This window comes from Stegodyphus dumicola, chromosome 8, assembly GCF_044657685.1.
Source record: "Stegodyphus dumicola isolate Sdum_Otavi_A_Nest chromosome 8, ASM4465768v1".
Lineage (NCBI taxonomy): Eukaryota > Metazoa > Arthropoda > Arachnida > Araneae > Eresidae > Stegodyphus > Stegodyphus dumicola.
The window spans coordinates 181,034,869-181,047,943 of NC_140775.1; positions in this window are offsets into that span (position 1 = coordinate 181,034,869).

Sequence of the window (13,075 nt, forward strand, 5' to 3'; positions counted from 1 at the left end):
GTTCTCCTTTTTTAAGCCCTCTAGGAAGAACTTTAGTCCTCCATGAAGACATCCTACGTCTTGGCAGATAAGCATAATGAACTTTACTATAAATCTCAGTTATTCTATTTGCTTCGATGACCCATATTATTAACAATTATAATACATTTCACTTGAAAAATTGTCGCCTCCAAAAATGTGACGCTATTATCTCCAAACTATACAATTATCTTGTATACCTGCAAGCATATAGTTAACCTTTTGCGGCACAGTGTGTCCAGACTGGACACACCTAAAACTTTCCTTCTTTACGCAAAGAAAAATTGAATGAAAAAGGATTTATAGGTTACTCTGAACCTTCTTTATTTATAGTAGATGGCAGCTCAACACAAACCTGTCCATATATTTCAGCCATGTTTATAGTTTTTTAAGACAATCATTTTTCAAAGAAATCTTCCAGATTGTTTTTAGGGTATTAAAGAAATTGTTTGAAAAGAATGTTATTATTTTGGCTGTATGCTAATCTCCTTATTCTATATCAGTTTTAAATTTTTACCTTGAAATCTTCCCTAAAATCAAACGGCGAACCCTAGATGTGCCCAGACCGGCTCACCGATGATCTAGGACAACTGAGAGTCTGTATTCGTTGTTTCTCCTCATCTCATTGGTCAGTTCATTGACAATAATGCTGGTTTCAGCACTCTTTTCGAAGCTCTATTCAATCAGTGTGCCACTTTAGGCACACCCACAGAATTAAAACGATAAGTGCTATCTCCACAAAATTTTACTTGTGTACTCTCCTCTAGGCCTAATTAAACTGCCTACCCTTTTTATTTTTTTTTTTTTAATCAAAACTCCGACTTTAAAAGGTAGCGTGCCGGAAAGGGTTAACAATGTAGCACTAACTTTTTCTATTCTTTCTATAGAGTTGTAAAATATTGTTTTTAATTGGGCAGTTCGCTCAGAATGCTGCTGTCATAAAATATCCACCTACGATCTTATTTCGTATAATGTATTCTGAAATAGTAAGACGTCTCATATTCAAGGGAATCTTGTTTTTAAGTAAATAGGGCATTATTAGCAATTTACCGACATTTTCAAGCAATGTAATCTGAATAAATTTATAAGGTATTTTCCCTCTCCTTCTACTATGCATTCATGGTGTATCGAATCTCGGAGAAGGCATAGATGTTTGTAAATGTATAGTGTCTTTGGCGCATGATGGCACTCTAAATATATGTCGAGCCGAAAGATCTCTAGAGAGGTTGATGGTAGGCGCTCTTGTCAACGACAGCCGCAATCTTGCTCTTCTTGCCACGATGAATTTCATAAGCTGGTCTAGATGCTACTGTCAGACAAGTGAGATAAATCACAACACAAACTGATTTGATTACATAAAGCAATATACAGAACAAAAGTAATACTTGGTAAATATCGGAAGAATAAATATCTTTGGAAATCAAAAACCTTCGTCTATATATTGCATTAAAGAACAGTATTTTTAAGAGAACTTAAATAATTGATCAAAGAGAAGAGAGACACACCTGTGAAAAATTTAAAACTAGGCAAGAAATGTCACCTTTATGTTTTTTGTTTTTGCCTTGTCCATATTACACGGAACAATGGTTGCAACAGCCTTCCCCACGAGATGTTGGACTTCTATTTTCCATCCACCATTTTGAGCGAGGGGAGATGCGGGGGTTTCCTATCCTTCTCCCCTTCCACCAATTCACACGAGAGGACTTTCGGCTCGCCGCATATTTAGAGTGCCGCCATGCCGCACCGACGCTATACATTTACAAACATCCATGGGTCTTCCATCGGCAGCGTAGTAGGATTCCCTAACTCCTGTACCGTGTGGACGACACCTTTATTTGGTGTAAATTTTAAATAAAATTTTTCAGTAAATTTGTACAAGCACTTTTTTTTTCTCTTGAAGAAGAGAGACCTGTGTCTGATCATCCTCGAAATCAATAGAGTTTTATTTGATACCTACGCCAAACCATGATTGCTTTCATTGCCACGTAACTAAAAGCGCCACTGAGTTCAGACTCGCCTTAAAATTTTGACAGTTTTGTTTTTTATATTGTTTTTTTACTTTACATTTGTTTTTTTTTTTACATTGACAGTTTTGTTTTTTACATTGACAGTTATGTTTTTTACATTTGCAACAGTATCCCATCGTTCCGGAATAAACATATTTTATTTTTTTTTTTAATATAAATCCCTTTAACCCACAACCCAGTTAATTTGTTTTGGCAATTTTGTCATTGACCATATACCCATTTGTATCTTGGGAGGACTTTCGTATACATCCCAGACGCTTTGCCAATACTAAAAGAGAACTTCTTACTGCCTCCGGTTAACGAGAATGACTTCTAAAAGGACGAACTGGACAAATCCTGCGTCGGTAGATATACAAACAGAAAAAAATTGGCGCTCTGAAATTTCCTTGGACTTTCTCTTACGAAAGGGGAAAAAAAAATGCTAGAGGGAGAAGCATTGCGCGTTAAAGTCCAGAATCCTCTGTTCGAAATCGTGCGTCTAATATGTAGCCCAGGGAAGATTCAGAACAAGTTGAAAATTGCTCTCCTAAATTGAACAACGCCCTTTTTCTTTCAGCCAGAAATGGAAGAGTAGAAGGAGGAAAAAAAATTTTCCAAAGGGTCAGGATGGAAATAAAAGGCCTTAGGCTTTGGGCAAGAGCTTCCTCCTTGAGCATTTTTTTTTCTTTTCCAAATATTTTAGCTTGGAGAAGAATCTTATGTCAAAAGCATATCGCTGAAGTTACTTTACTTCCTACTTTGAATACCAGTCTTTTCAATGTAAAGTTTGCTTTTCATATTTAAATAAGGATATTTTTACTGTAAGTACTTTTTTTGAAGGAAGGAAATTCGTTTTTTTCTTTGTCCATGAATTACAACTCTCTGTAACATTTAGGAAAATTTGTACTTAAGAAGATAATTAATTTTACAGTAATTTATTTTATTATTAATAATAATTACTCTACACTTTACAGCTTTTTAATATTATTTTACAGGTTTTTATTAGCATTTTAGTATTTTTATTAGCATTTTACAGTTTTTTATTATTAATGATAATTATTTTATTGTTAATAATTATTAGTCCATAAGGGCAATTTGCCCAGAAAGACTATTAATTTTGTTTTGGTACTTCGCGTCGATTCGCTATTTAAATTGTTGCCAACCAACTTTTACAGCCCTGTATTACATTTAAAGAAATAAAATAATCAAGAAGCTGCATAAATGTATGTATGTTTCTCGCATTGTGATAAAACAAACGACGGTACCTAGAGCCATCAAATTTTGAATAACGTACGTCTCCACCCGAATATCTGTAAGCCCAAATTTGGAATTTGTTTTATTATCTATTTCACATTTTGTAAAGCATTTATGAGTTTTTGATTAAGAAACTCAACGATTTCAAAGCTAGCTATGGCAACACTGTACGAAAAAAAAATTATCTTCAGCGCGCGAGACTGTGTATCGGAAATTATAAAGATATGCTTATTTTAAAATTATTTTGTTCTATTGCTTTTGAATTGATTTAAGTGCAAAGAACATGATATGTAATAAATAAAGATAGCTCACAAAACGTTGGAAAAAAAGCCCCTTTGGGCGTAATATAAAATCCGAAAACTTTCAGATTTTTTCTATCTTTTAAATAATAATTATTTTATGTTTTATTATTAATTATAATTTGCTTTATGGAAGGTAATTAGAGTAAGCAGCATGAAACTATCTAGTACAGTGGCCTTAAACTACAGTATATGTTCAGTCTTAAAGTGCATTATCTAGTACTATCTAGTGCAGTGTCTAGTACAATGATCAAATTACATGCGAGTGAAATGCCTGATCTTAAAGCAGCTGACCGTCCAAATTTTTTTTTTACCAAAATGAAATTTTTTTAACAAAACAATTTTTAAATTAAATTATTAGTTTTACTTAGTAAATATTTATGAAAATATGCATAAACAGTAGTAATAAGATGTAAACGAAAGAATTACAGTTTATATTACTTTACCTCTGGAATTTAAAGTTTGAATGAAATTTATGATCACATTTTGAAACTCAAACGTATTGACAGCTAAATGTGTTGAATAAAACACCCAAATTACTTAACCAAACCAGATAACAAAATATTTAAAAACAGCATATCTTTAAAATTTCCGATACACAGTCTCACGCGCTGGAAATAAAAATGTTTTATTCCCTACAGTGTTGCCACTGCTCTTTTCGGAATTGTTGAGTTCTTTAATCTAAAATTCGTTAAAAGCTTTACAAAATATGACACAGACGATAAAACAAATTCCAAATTCGGGCTTCCAGGTACCGATTTTTGGTTGGAGGACTATGTTATTCAAAATTTGATGATTTTAAGTACCGTTATTTTTTTCACAGTGAGAGAAACGTACCTACATTCAAGTAAATTCTTCATTATTTGCTTTCTTTAAATTTAATACAGGGTTATAATATTTGGTGGCAGCAATTTGAAAAATGATACAGCCGTTTATAGTGATTCGACGCAAAATGCCGTTTCGAGATTAACATCCCTTCTGGGATAATGTTTTCGTTGCAAATACAGTGTTGCGAAGATTTCAAGATCTAACTGTTTACATTCCAAGAGTTACATTATTTTCATTACTATAAAAAGCGAACATTAATCACCCACCACAAAACCTACAAATGGAGTTAATTAATTACAATCTGGTATAAAGTTTTGGTAAAAAATTTGAAGATTCAGACTTGATTAACTTTTTTTCGCACATGTCCAAAAAATAAATATGCTCAGTGGCGAATTGTTGCGCGAAGAATAACCACTTTCTTTGGGGATGCATTTGTATGTCAAGTTTTTTTTTTCCACATTCGAAAATTAATAAGATTCTGATTGTGTGTGTGTGTGTGTGTGATTACGGCAAAGCATCGAGGGCTATCTGCCTAAGAGGAGGGATGCCTTCGTGGAGGACTTTTTAAGGGAAACTGGCTCGTATACACGTTACATATTGGGGAAAAGCACGAAAACGCCCATGCAGCCAGCCCGTTCGTGGGATTTGAACCTTGGACCGAACTACCAGTGTTCAGCGACTTTACCGCTCGGCCGCTGGTGGGCTCAAGATTCCGATTGACCGAGGAGCTTATGCAATGTGTGATGAAGATAATTTATCGGAATTTCTCTTTAAGGCTAGAAATATAGCAGAATTGAAACGCGATCAAATGTCAAATTGAGAAGAATACGAAGAGAGATATAAGTTTGTTATTTATATACAAACATACGTATTTCTATCTATGCGTCCTAGAAAGGTTTTTATGAATAAGAGAAACATATTAAATAGACTATAAGTTGTCATTAATTATTAACTCTATAACTTTACAAAATAAACTTTACAAATAACTTTACAAACTTTATTTCATATAAGCTTTAAAATTTTATGCAGGAGCTAAATTCAGTTGGAGCACTTCTAAATTTTTGAGTGAAATCCTAATTATAACCGGAGCACACAGATACCAAAACAAAGAAAGCGGTAATACTTCTTGTATAAATGAATGGTAATATTTATTTACACACACACACACACACACAAAAAAAAAAAAAAAAAAAAAAAAATCTGAAATGTTTCAGATTTTAAATTACGACCAAAAAAGCATTTTTTTAACGTTTTGTGTGTTACTTTTATTTATTAAATATCATGTTCTTTGCACTTAAACCATAAAATTTAGTTCAATAGCAATGTCGCAAAATAATTTTAAAATGAGCGATAATTTTTTTTTTTTTTTTTTTTTTTTTTTTTATCAGTAGAGTGTTGCCATTGCTAGTTTTTAAATCAAGTTTTACAAAATATGAAATCAATATAAAACAAATTCAAAATTTCAAATTAGGGCTTTCACATGTCCATATTCGCAGTAGGATTACGTCATTCAAAACTGGATACCGTTGTTTTATCACAATGCGAGAAATATACATATATTTATGCAGTTTTTTCGTTACTTAATTTCTTCAAATATAATGCAGGACTCTAACATTTTGTGGCAACAGTTTGAAAAGTGAACCGACATTTATAGAAGTTCGACGCAAAATGCCAAAACGAAAGTAATAGTCCTTCGGGGACTCAAATTCCTCTGGACTAAAAAAAAAAAAAAAGAAAAAGAAAACTCAATTATTACTGCAGATTTTATTTAGCAGTTAATAACATTGGCAAGATACTGAACGCATGTTTCATTTCCCCTTAAAAGCTCAAAATACATGGAAAGACTTAAAACAACCGAGAAAGGAAAACCTTAATATTGAAATGCAAACCTATTAAAAAGAGGAATTTTATTGAAACGCAGTCCTATTAAAAAGAGGAATTTTGAAGTTCATCTGGTCAAGAAGTCTCTTTTCAAATATTTTTCTTTCTTTTATACTCTCCTACCATGTTTTATTACTATTATTTTATTCACCTTGTTTGATTATTTCATTTGATTTTGATGATATTTCTTTATTTTAAATTTATTATTGATTTATTTGGTTAATTAATTTTAATATTTGTGATAACACCCAACCTCTGTAGTGGTTACCGTCGCTCACTGCAGTGTCGAACAGCCTGGGTTCGAATCCCGGAGAAGGGATGGATGAATGCTTGTAAATGTATAGGGTCCATGCGGGACGGGGGGCGCTCTAAATATACGTCGAGCCGAAAGTCCTCTCGAAAGGTTGCTGGTAGGGAAAGAGAGGTGGGAGACCGTCGGACCTGTCCCCCACCGGGTGCTCTCCATCAAAATTGGGGGGGGGGGGAACTGAGCTAAATCGCACTGTCACCTGTAAAGTGCTCAAGGTTGTTGCCAACGATAGTAATAAACTTGTGCTCCTTTCCACGAGGAATTTCGTGGGCTTGCGCTATTTGTGTTACCTCAATTTAACTTTCTACTTTATTTAAAATTAGTTTAATTAATTAATATATTAAATTTATCTCTCTGCATTTGTTTTTATCTCTCTGCATTATCTCTCTGCATTTTGTTTAATTTTAACCATATATAATTTATTGTTTTATTTATTAATTTTTGTTCCGTATTTCTGACAGCCTTCAATAAGGCCCGGTATTTCTATTATTAGAACTTAAGCTCCTGCTTTCATGTAGAAATTTCATGATGATAATAAAAAGCATTAGTAATGAAGTATGTTTCGGTGTTTGAGAGATGGGATTTAATAATATTTTTTTTTATAGTTGTCAGCGATTTATCTAAGCAATCTTAGGCCCTCCATCTGTTCTTTCCCAGAAAATGGATCAGCTGTTCCATACAAACACATCCTTCGTTTGGGCAACCATTCTGCCGCGGCGTATTCTCGATATGCAATCAACCTCAACTGTCGCCCTCGATAATATATTAAAGCCCCAACAGGAAAAAAGGAAAAGATCTTCGGAAAATAAGAAAAAAAAAAAAAGAGGAGATTGACACAGTACCGCAAAAGTATCCCTAACTCTATCTCATTCAACGTGCCTCTGGGCTACGAGCTCCAGAAATTGTCCCCAAATCAACCGGGAATTGAGAATCTGGAGCTCAATCTGCAGTCCTCATTATTGGTGGCATCTATTTCCAACCCCCCCCACCTCCTCATCGCCGAAGGATCCAGATATTACTGCAGGGTGGGAGGCGGGAACGTTCGCGAAATTAACACCTTCTCTCGGAGCTTCTAAATCCTTAACCCCGTCTATTTGTCCAAGATAAATTGCATCGATAGCCGAGATCGTCTTACACAGGCGGCAAGCTAGGCACAGATGGTGTTCTTATTGCAAATGTGCTCGTCCCAAATGCCAATAGACGGTTTAGGGAATGACTCCAGAAAGGGGGGCTATTCACAAAATGAACAAACACATTATGCAGTTTTTCGGGTTTCGTAGTACAGCCCATTTATAAATAAATATATTTCTACAATTCAAAATATAAAAAAATCAATCGATATTTTTTAGATACACAATGGGCCAAATAAGACCTACTAATGTTAAACACGCATAGCTGTTCTAATAATCATTTATTTTGATTAATTGTTTTATACATTAAATATATGTTATGGAAATTATGTATGAAATATGACATCAGACCACAATTTTCTCGATACAGAGATTGGCTGTGTTTAATGCATTTTCCATTACGCCACTTAATATTTCTGGTTGAAGGCTTAGCATTTCGTTTCGAATATTCTGCTTCAGCTGGCTAATAGTCTCTGGTTTATTAACATACACTTTGTCTTTTAAATATCCCCATAAAAATGGATTCCGCTCCGCCATTGTCCACAAAAACTTTTCAATCATTGTTCTGTAAGAAGCTCCGGCAATCGTTTCCGCCGTTCCATCCTCATTCTCGAAGAAATATGGGCCAATAACTGTACTAGCCATAACACCGCACCAAACAGTACACTTGAAATAAAATATTGCTGATATTTATGCTACGTCATAACAATTGATCGTTGACAAGAATAGAAAAAATCGATAATTTAACGCGTTGTTTTGTACTGTATGCTTCCATAATATCCAAGAATTCAATTATAATCTGTAAAGTCATTAAGTTAATTGGAAGTAGAAAAGATGAAAAATAGCAAACGCCTTCGCCGGGAATCGAACCACGGACCTCTGGAATACCGGCCCAGCGTGCTACCGTTACACCACGAAGGCACGCTAGAGAAGTGGGAGAAATACCTTATATACTCCCCTTTTTAAAGGGCGACTAGGGTTTTAGGGGACCTAGTCGCCAAATACTGGGTGCGGAGAATCATCGTCGACAACTCTTTTAGTTCGAGCGCCACTTGTAGAGTCATTAGGTTAATTGGAAGTAGAAAAGACGAAAAATAGCAAACGCCTTCGCCGGGAATCGAACCACGGACCTCTGGAATACCGGCCCAGCGTGCTACCGTTACACCACGAAGGCACGCTAGAGAAATGGGAGAAATACCTTATAAACCTACAAAAAGAAAAAAATAATTCTAAAAAAAATAAAAAAGTTATTTGTGTTCAACATTAGTTGGTCTTATTTGGTCTACCCTGTATAAATCTTAAAATGTGTAATCGTAGACAAAAATACGTGTCCCTTTCAAGTTTCATGTTATTCAATCTCTTTGTTATGAAACCTAATTAATTTTTTTAAATAAAGAAGTTTAATTAGTTTAAACATGAACCATGAGTGTGTTATATTCATGATAAAAATTAATTACAGAAGTTTTTTTTCTTTACAAATCAATAGAAAAATAATTTGTCTTCCACTTCATGTCAAGTCCGTTACCTTGAGATTATTTTACCCAAAATTAGTTTGCAAATCTGTCTAAAAGGGGGCAGTACATATTCAATGACATTAGATAAACTAGTCAAGCTAACTTGAATATACTACTACTAATGAATATATACTGCCTCCTTTAGGTACTTTATACCCTTAGGTACCCCTTAGGCTTCTTTGAATATATACTGCCCCACTTTAGGTAGATTTACAAACTAATTGGTCGTAAAATAATCTTAAGATAATGGACTTCACATGAAAACAAATTATTTTTATTGATTTGCTAAATTTTTGTTTAAAAGTTTTCAATTGATTCTTTATATTTTAAATTGTAGAAACATATTTATAGTCATTTTATGCAATGCATTGCTCAGATTAAATTTTAAATGTTAATTTATCTTGAATTTCCTTCCTTTTCTTCTGAGACAGCATAAGTAAGCAAAGTTTAAAAATAGGCCAGTAGCATTTGTTTGAACCACATCGTTTATGTATCTAAATAAATTTCTTAATTTTCTTACCAGTTTATAAACTAAACTTATGATGATGATTTATGAACTAAACTGATGATGATGATTTATAAAGTAAACTGATGATGATCATTTAAACACTAAACTGATGATGATGATTTAAACACTAAACTGATGATGATGATTTATAAACTGATGATGATAATGGATGATGAAATGTTCGAGAGCAGCAACTGCATTTTAAACATGACACAATTTACATGATTTTAAATATAGTGAAACAGGTTTCAAATGAAAAGTATAAAAAATCTGATGTGTACACCACATGACTTCCTTGTACGGAATATTAAATTATACGCATTTTTTCTTGCATTTCATTTAAACTTATTAGATTGAATTGAATCTACTTCGCCGACATCGCATAAACCACAATAGAATAAATGCATTCCTTAAAATTCACTCTAGTATTTGTTTACCAAAGCGACACTCTGGCGCTAGATTCACTTAACAGTATTAATAATTATATAACAGTTAACTTATATAATAATTATATAACGGAAACTAAGTTAACTGTTATATAATTATTGAATTATATAACAGTTAACTTATATATTTTCATATTATAACTCAATGCACAAAATTTATATCATTTAAAGAATAGAATTATCTAATCGTTGCCACATGTTCTATTCAAATACTATAATAAAGCTAGAATGATATATAAAAGAAATTAAGCAACCAAAACAAAAAAGAAACAGTTTTTCACAAACGATTGAGTATTTCTCATTTAATTAATTCAGTTCTCACTTCGCTAGAATGCAAAAATACATAAAAACTCAAAACATCTATATTAAAAATTACGAAGTAAATCTCAAACACTTCTTTCCTCGAAAAAATTCCAGAAAGAATTAAGCATGATTTAATTGGCAATAATAAATGAATGCGTTATCTGTGTAGTTGCGAAGCTAAGTTTGTCTAGATTGGCAACAAATCCACTAGTCTCCTGTTTCAAATGTAAACATCAATGGGCGCCATAAAAAAAAAAGGCTTAGTGGCACTTAGACAACTTCAAAATTATTGATAATTCTAAAAATATTGCATACAGATTTACTAAAGGCATAAAAACCTTAACCGGAAGATAAAAACAACATAATACAATCATTTTTAAAGCAAAAAATGTACAATTTACAAACATATCAGAGTAAAGAAACTGAAATCACTGAGCCGGGTAACAGAGTGGATATATATATATATATATATAAATATATTTATATACGTTTGGTGCGGCCGATTGTAACCAAAATACGAGATGCACATCTACATGTTATAGCAGTCATATATACAAAATTTCAACGTTCTGAGACTACTCGTTTTTGAGTTATGCGAGATACGTACGTACGTACGCACGTCGTACATACGTTCGTACAGACGCCACGAAAATTCTCTTCAGAATTAATTTTAAAGCATTTTTATAATTTTTTTTAAGAAAAAGAGTATTTTATTCTGTCCTTACATACAGATATCACGCAAAAACATCGTTAAATTGCATTCGATAGCTGTAAAAATGGATATTTTCGTTGAAATATGCTGCCTGAAACTTTTCGCGATTACGATGCTTCCTTTTTACTTCGTACAAGGAAGTAAAAAGAAATTAAATAACTTAACTACGTTCGTTTAGATGCTGAGTAATTTTAATATACCATATATTTACTTCCTAACAGCCGCACCATTTGTCGGCGAGAGTCTCTCTGTGACGTACCTCAAATGAACATGTAGTAAAAATAAATTGAAAGTTAGGAGTTCCGAACCTTTATCTTGTATCGATCCCCTTTAAAACGATGGCCTTGTTTACCACCCCTACCTTTATCTGACATTTATTATTTTTTTTTTCTATAATACACTGCACACATAATCATAAAATAAATAATTGTACATAACTAGCTTAAAAATAGCATTTAGACTAAGAATGCGCACAAAATTGAAAACCAAATGGTTTACTAGACTTATGTTTTGTTATTTTTAGCTCAAAGGGGCAGTTTTTCCAGAAGGGCTATTAATTTCGTTTTGGCATTTTGCGTCGTACACTATAAAAAGGCTTTTCACTTTTCAAACTGTTGCCGCAAAATATTAAAGCACTGCATTATGTAAAGGAATTAAATAATGAAGAATCTACATAAATATATGTATATTTATCGCATTATGATAAAGCAACGGTACCTAGAGCCATCCAACTTTGAATAACGTACGTCTCCACCCGAATATGGTCATCTGGAAGCCCAAACTTGGAATCTGGAATTTGCTTTATTCCATATTTTGCAAACCATTTATGAGTTTCCAATTAAGAAACTCAACGATTTCACACGTACAACATTCACATTCAATACATGCGGAAAAAAAAGAAACATTTTTATCTCCAGCGCGTGAGACTGTGTATCGGAAGTTTTAAAGATATGCTCTTTTAAATATTTTGTGATATTGCTGTAGAATTGAATTTTAGGGTTTTAAGTGCGAAGAACATAATATTTGATAAACAATGGTAACACATAAAACTTTAAAAAAGATCCGCTTGGGCGTAATATGAAATCTGAAAGCGTTCATGTTTTTTACTTTTTTTTGCATTAATATTCTTTATAATTTTACAACTAAAAACTAGTTATCAGAGCCAAAATCACGATTCTAATTTTAAAAAACTTCTACTTTTCTTAATGCGATTACTACGATTATGTAATTTTTTATAAATATTTGACATAAAAATGCTTAACTTAATTCTTAAATCCCCTCGTACAAAAACATTCAGCCTGTCTGTAATTTATTGACTTGATTAAACCACGTTTCCATTAGGTTAGAAAAGGGAAAAGTCAATGACGTCATTTAGATAGAATATATATATATATGTAATAATAAAATTCCATAGTCAAGAATACACTTAAAATTCTAACTGTATGTTCTTTTTATTTTTAATGGCGACGTTCTCTTATTTGAAAGTACGTGGAATTAAATCCACAGCCCCGTAGTCAAGTTGTTTTTCCCGCCTTTTCTACACGTACAGTTATGGAATGTTCTGGAAATATTTAAAGTGAGCTGGATTGGCTGACGAGGCTGACGTCATTTCTCGGAAGCTCCGCCTTTCCAGAGGCTATAAAAGGACTCGCAAAGGAATATCGGGGGCTTTTTCTTAAATGTCACGATGCTGTAAACTTCATACAAAACGTTATTAGTAATTCTTTTTATTTACTCCGGATATCTGATTTTGTAACTTCTATTTCTACTGAATAATAATAAATGGATCCTGTTTTTTTTTAAACTTATCGTCTGATAATTTAAGCTATGACTAAAACTGGTACATCACATATATATATATATATA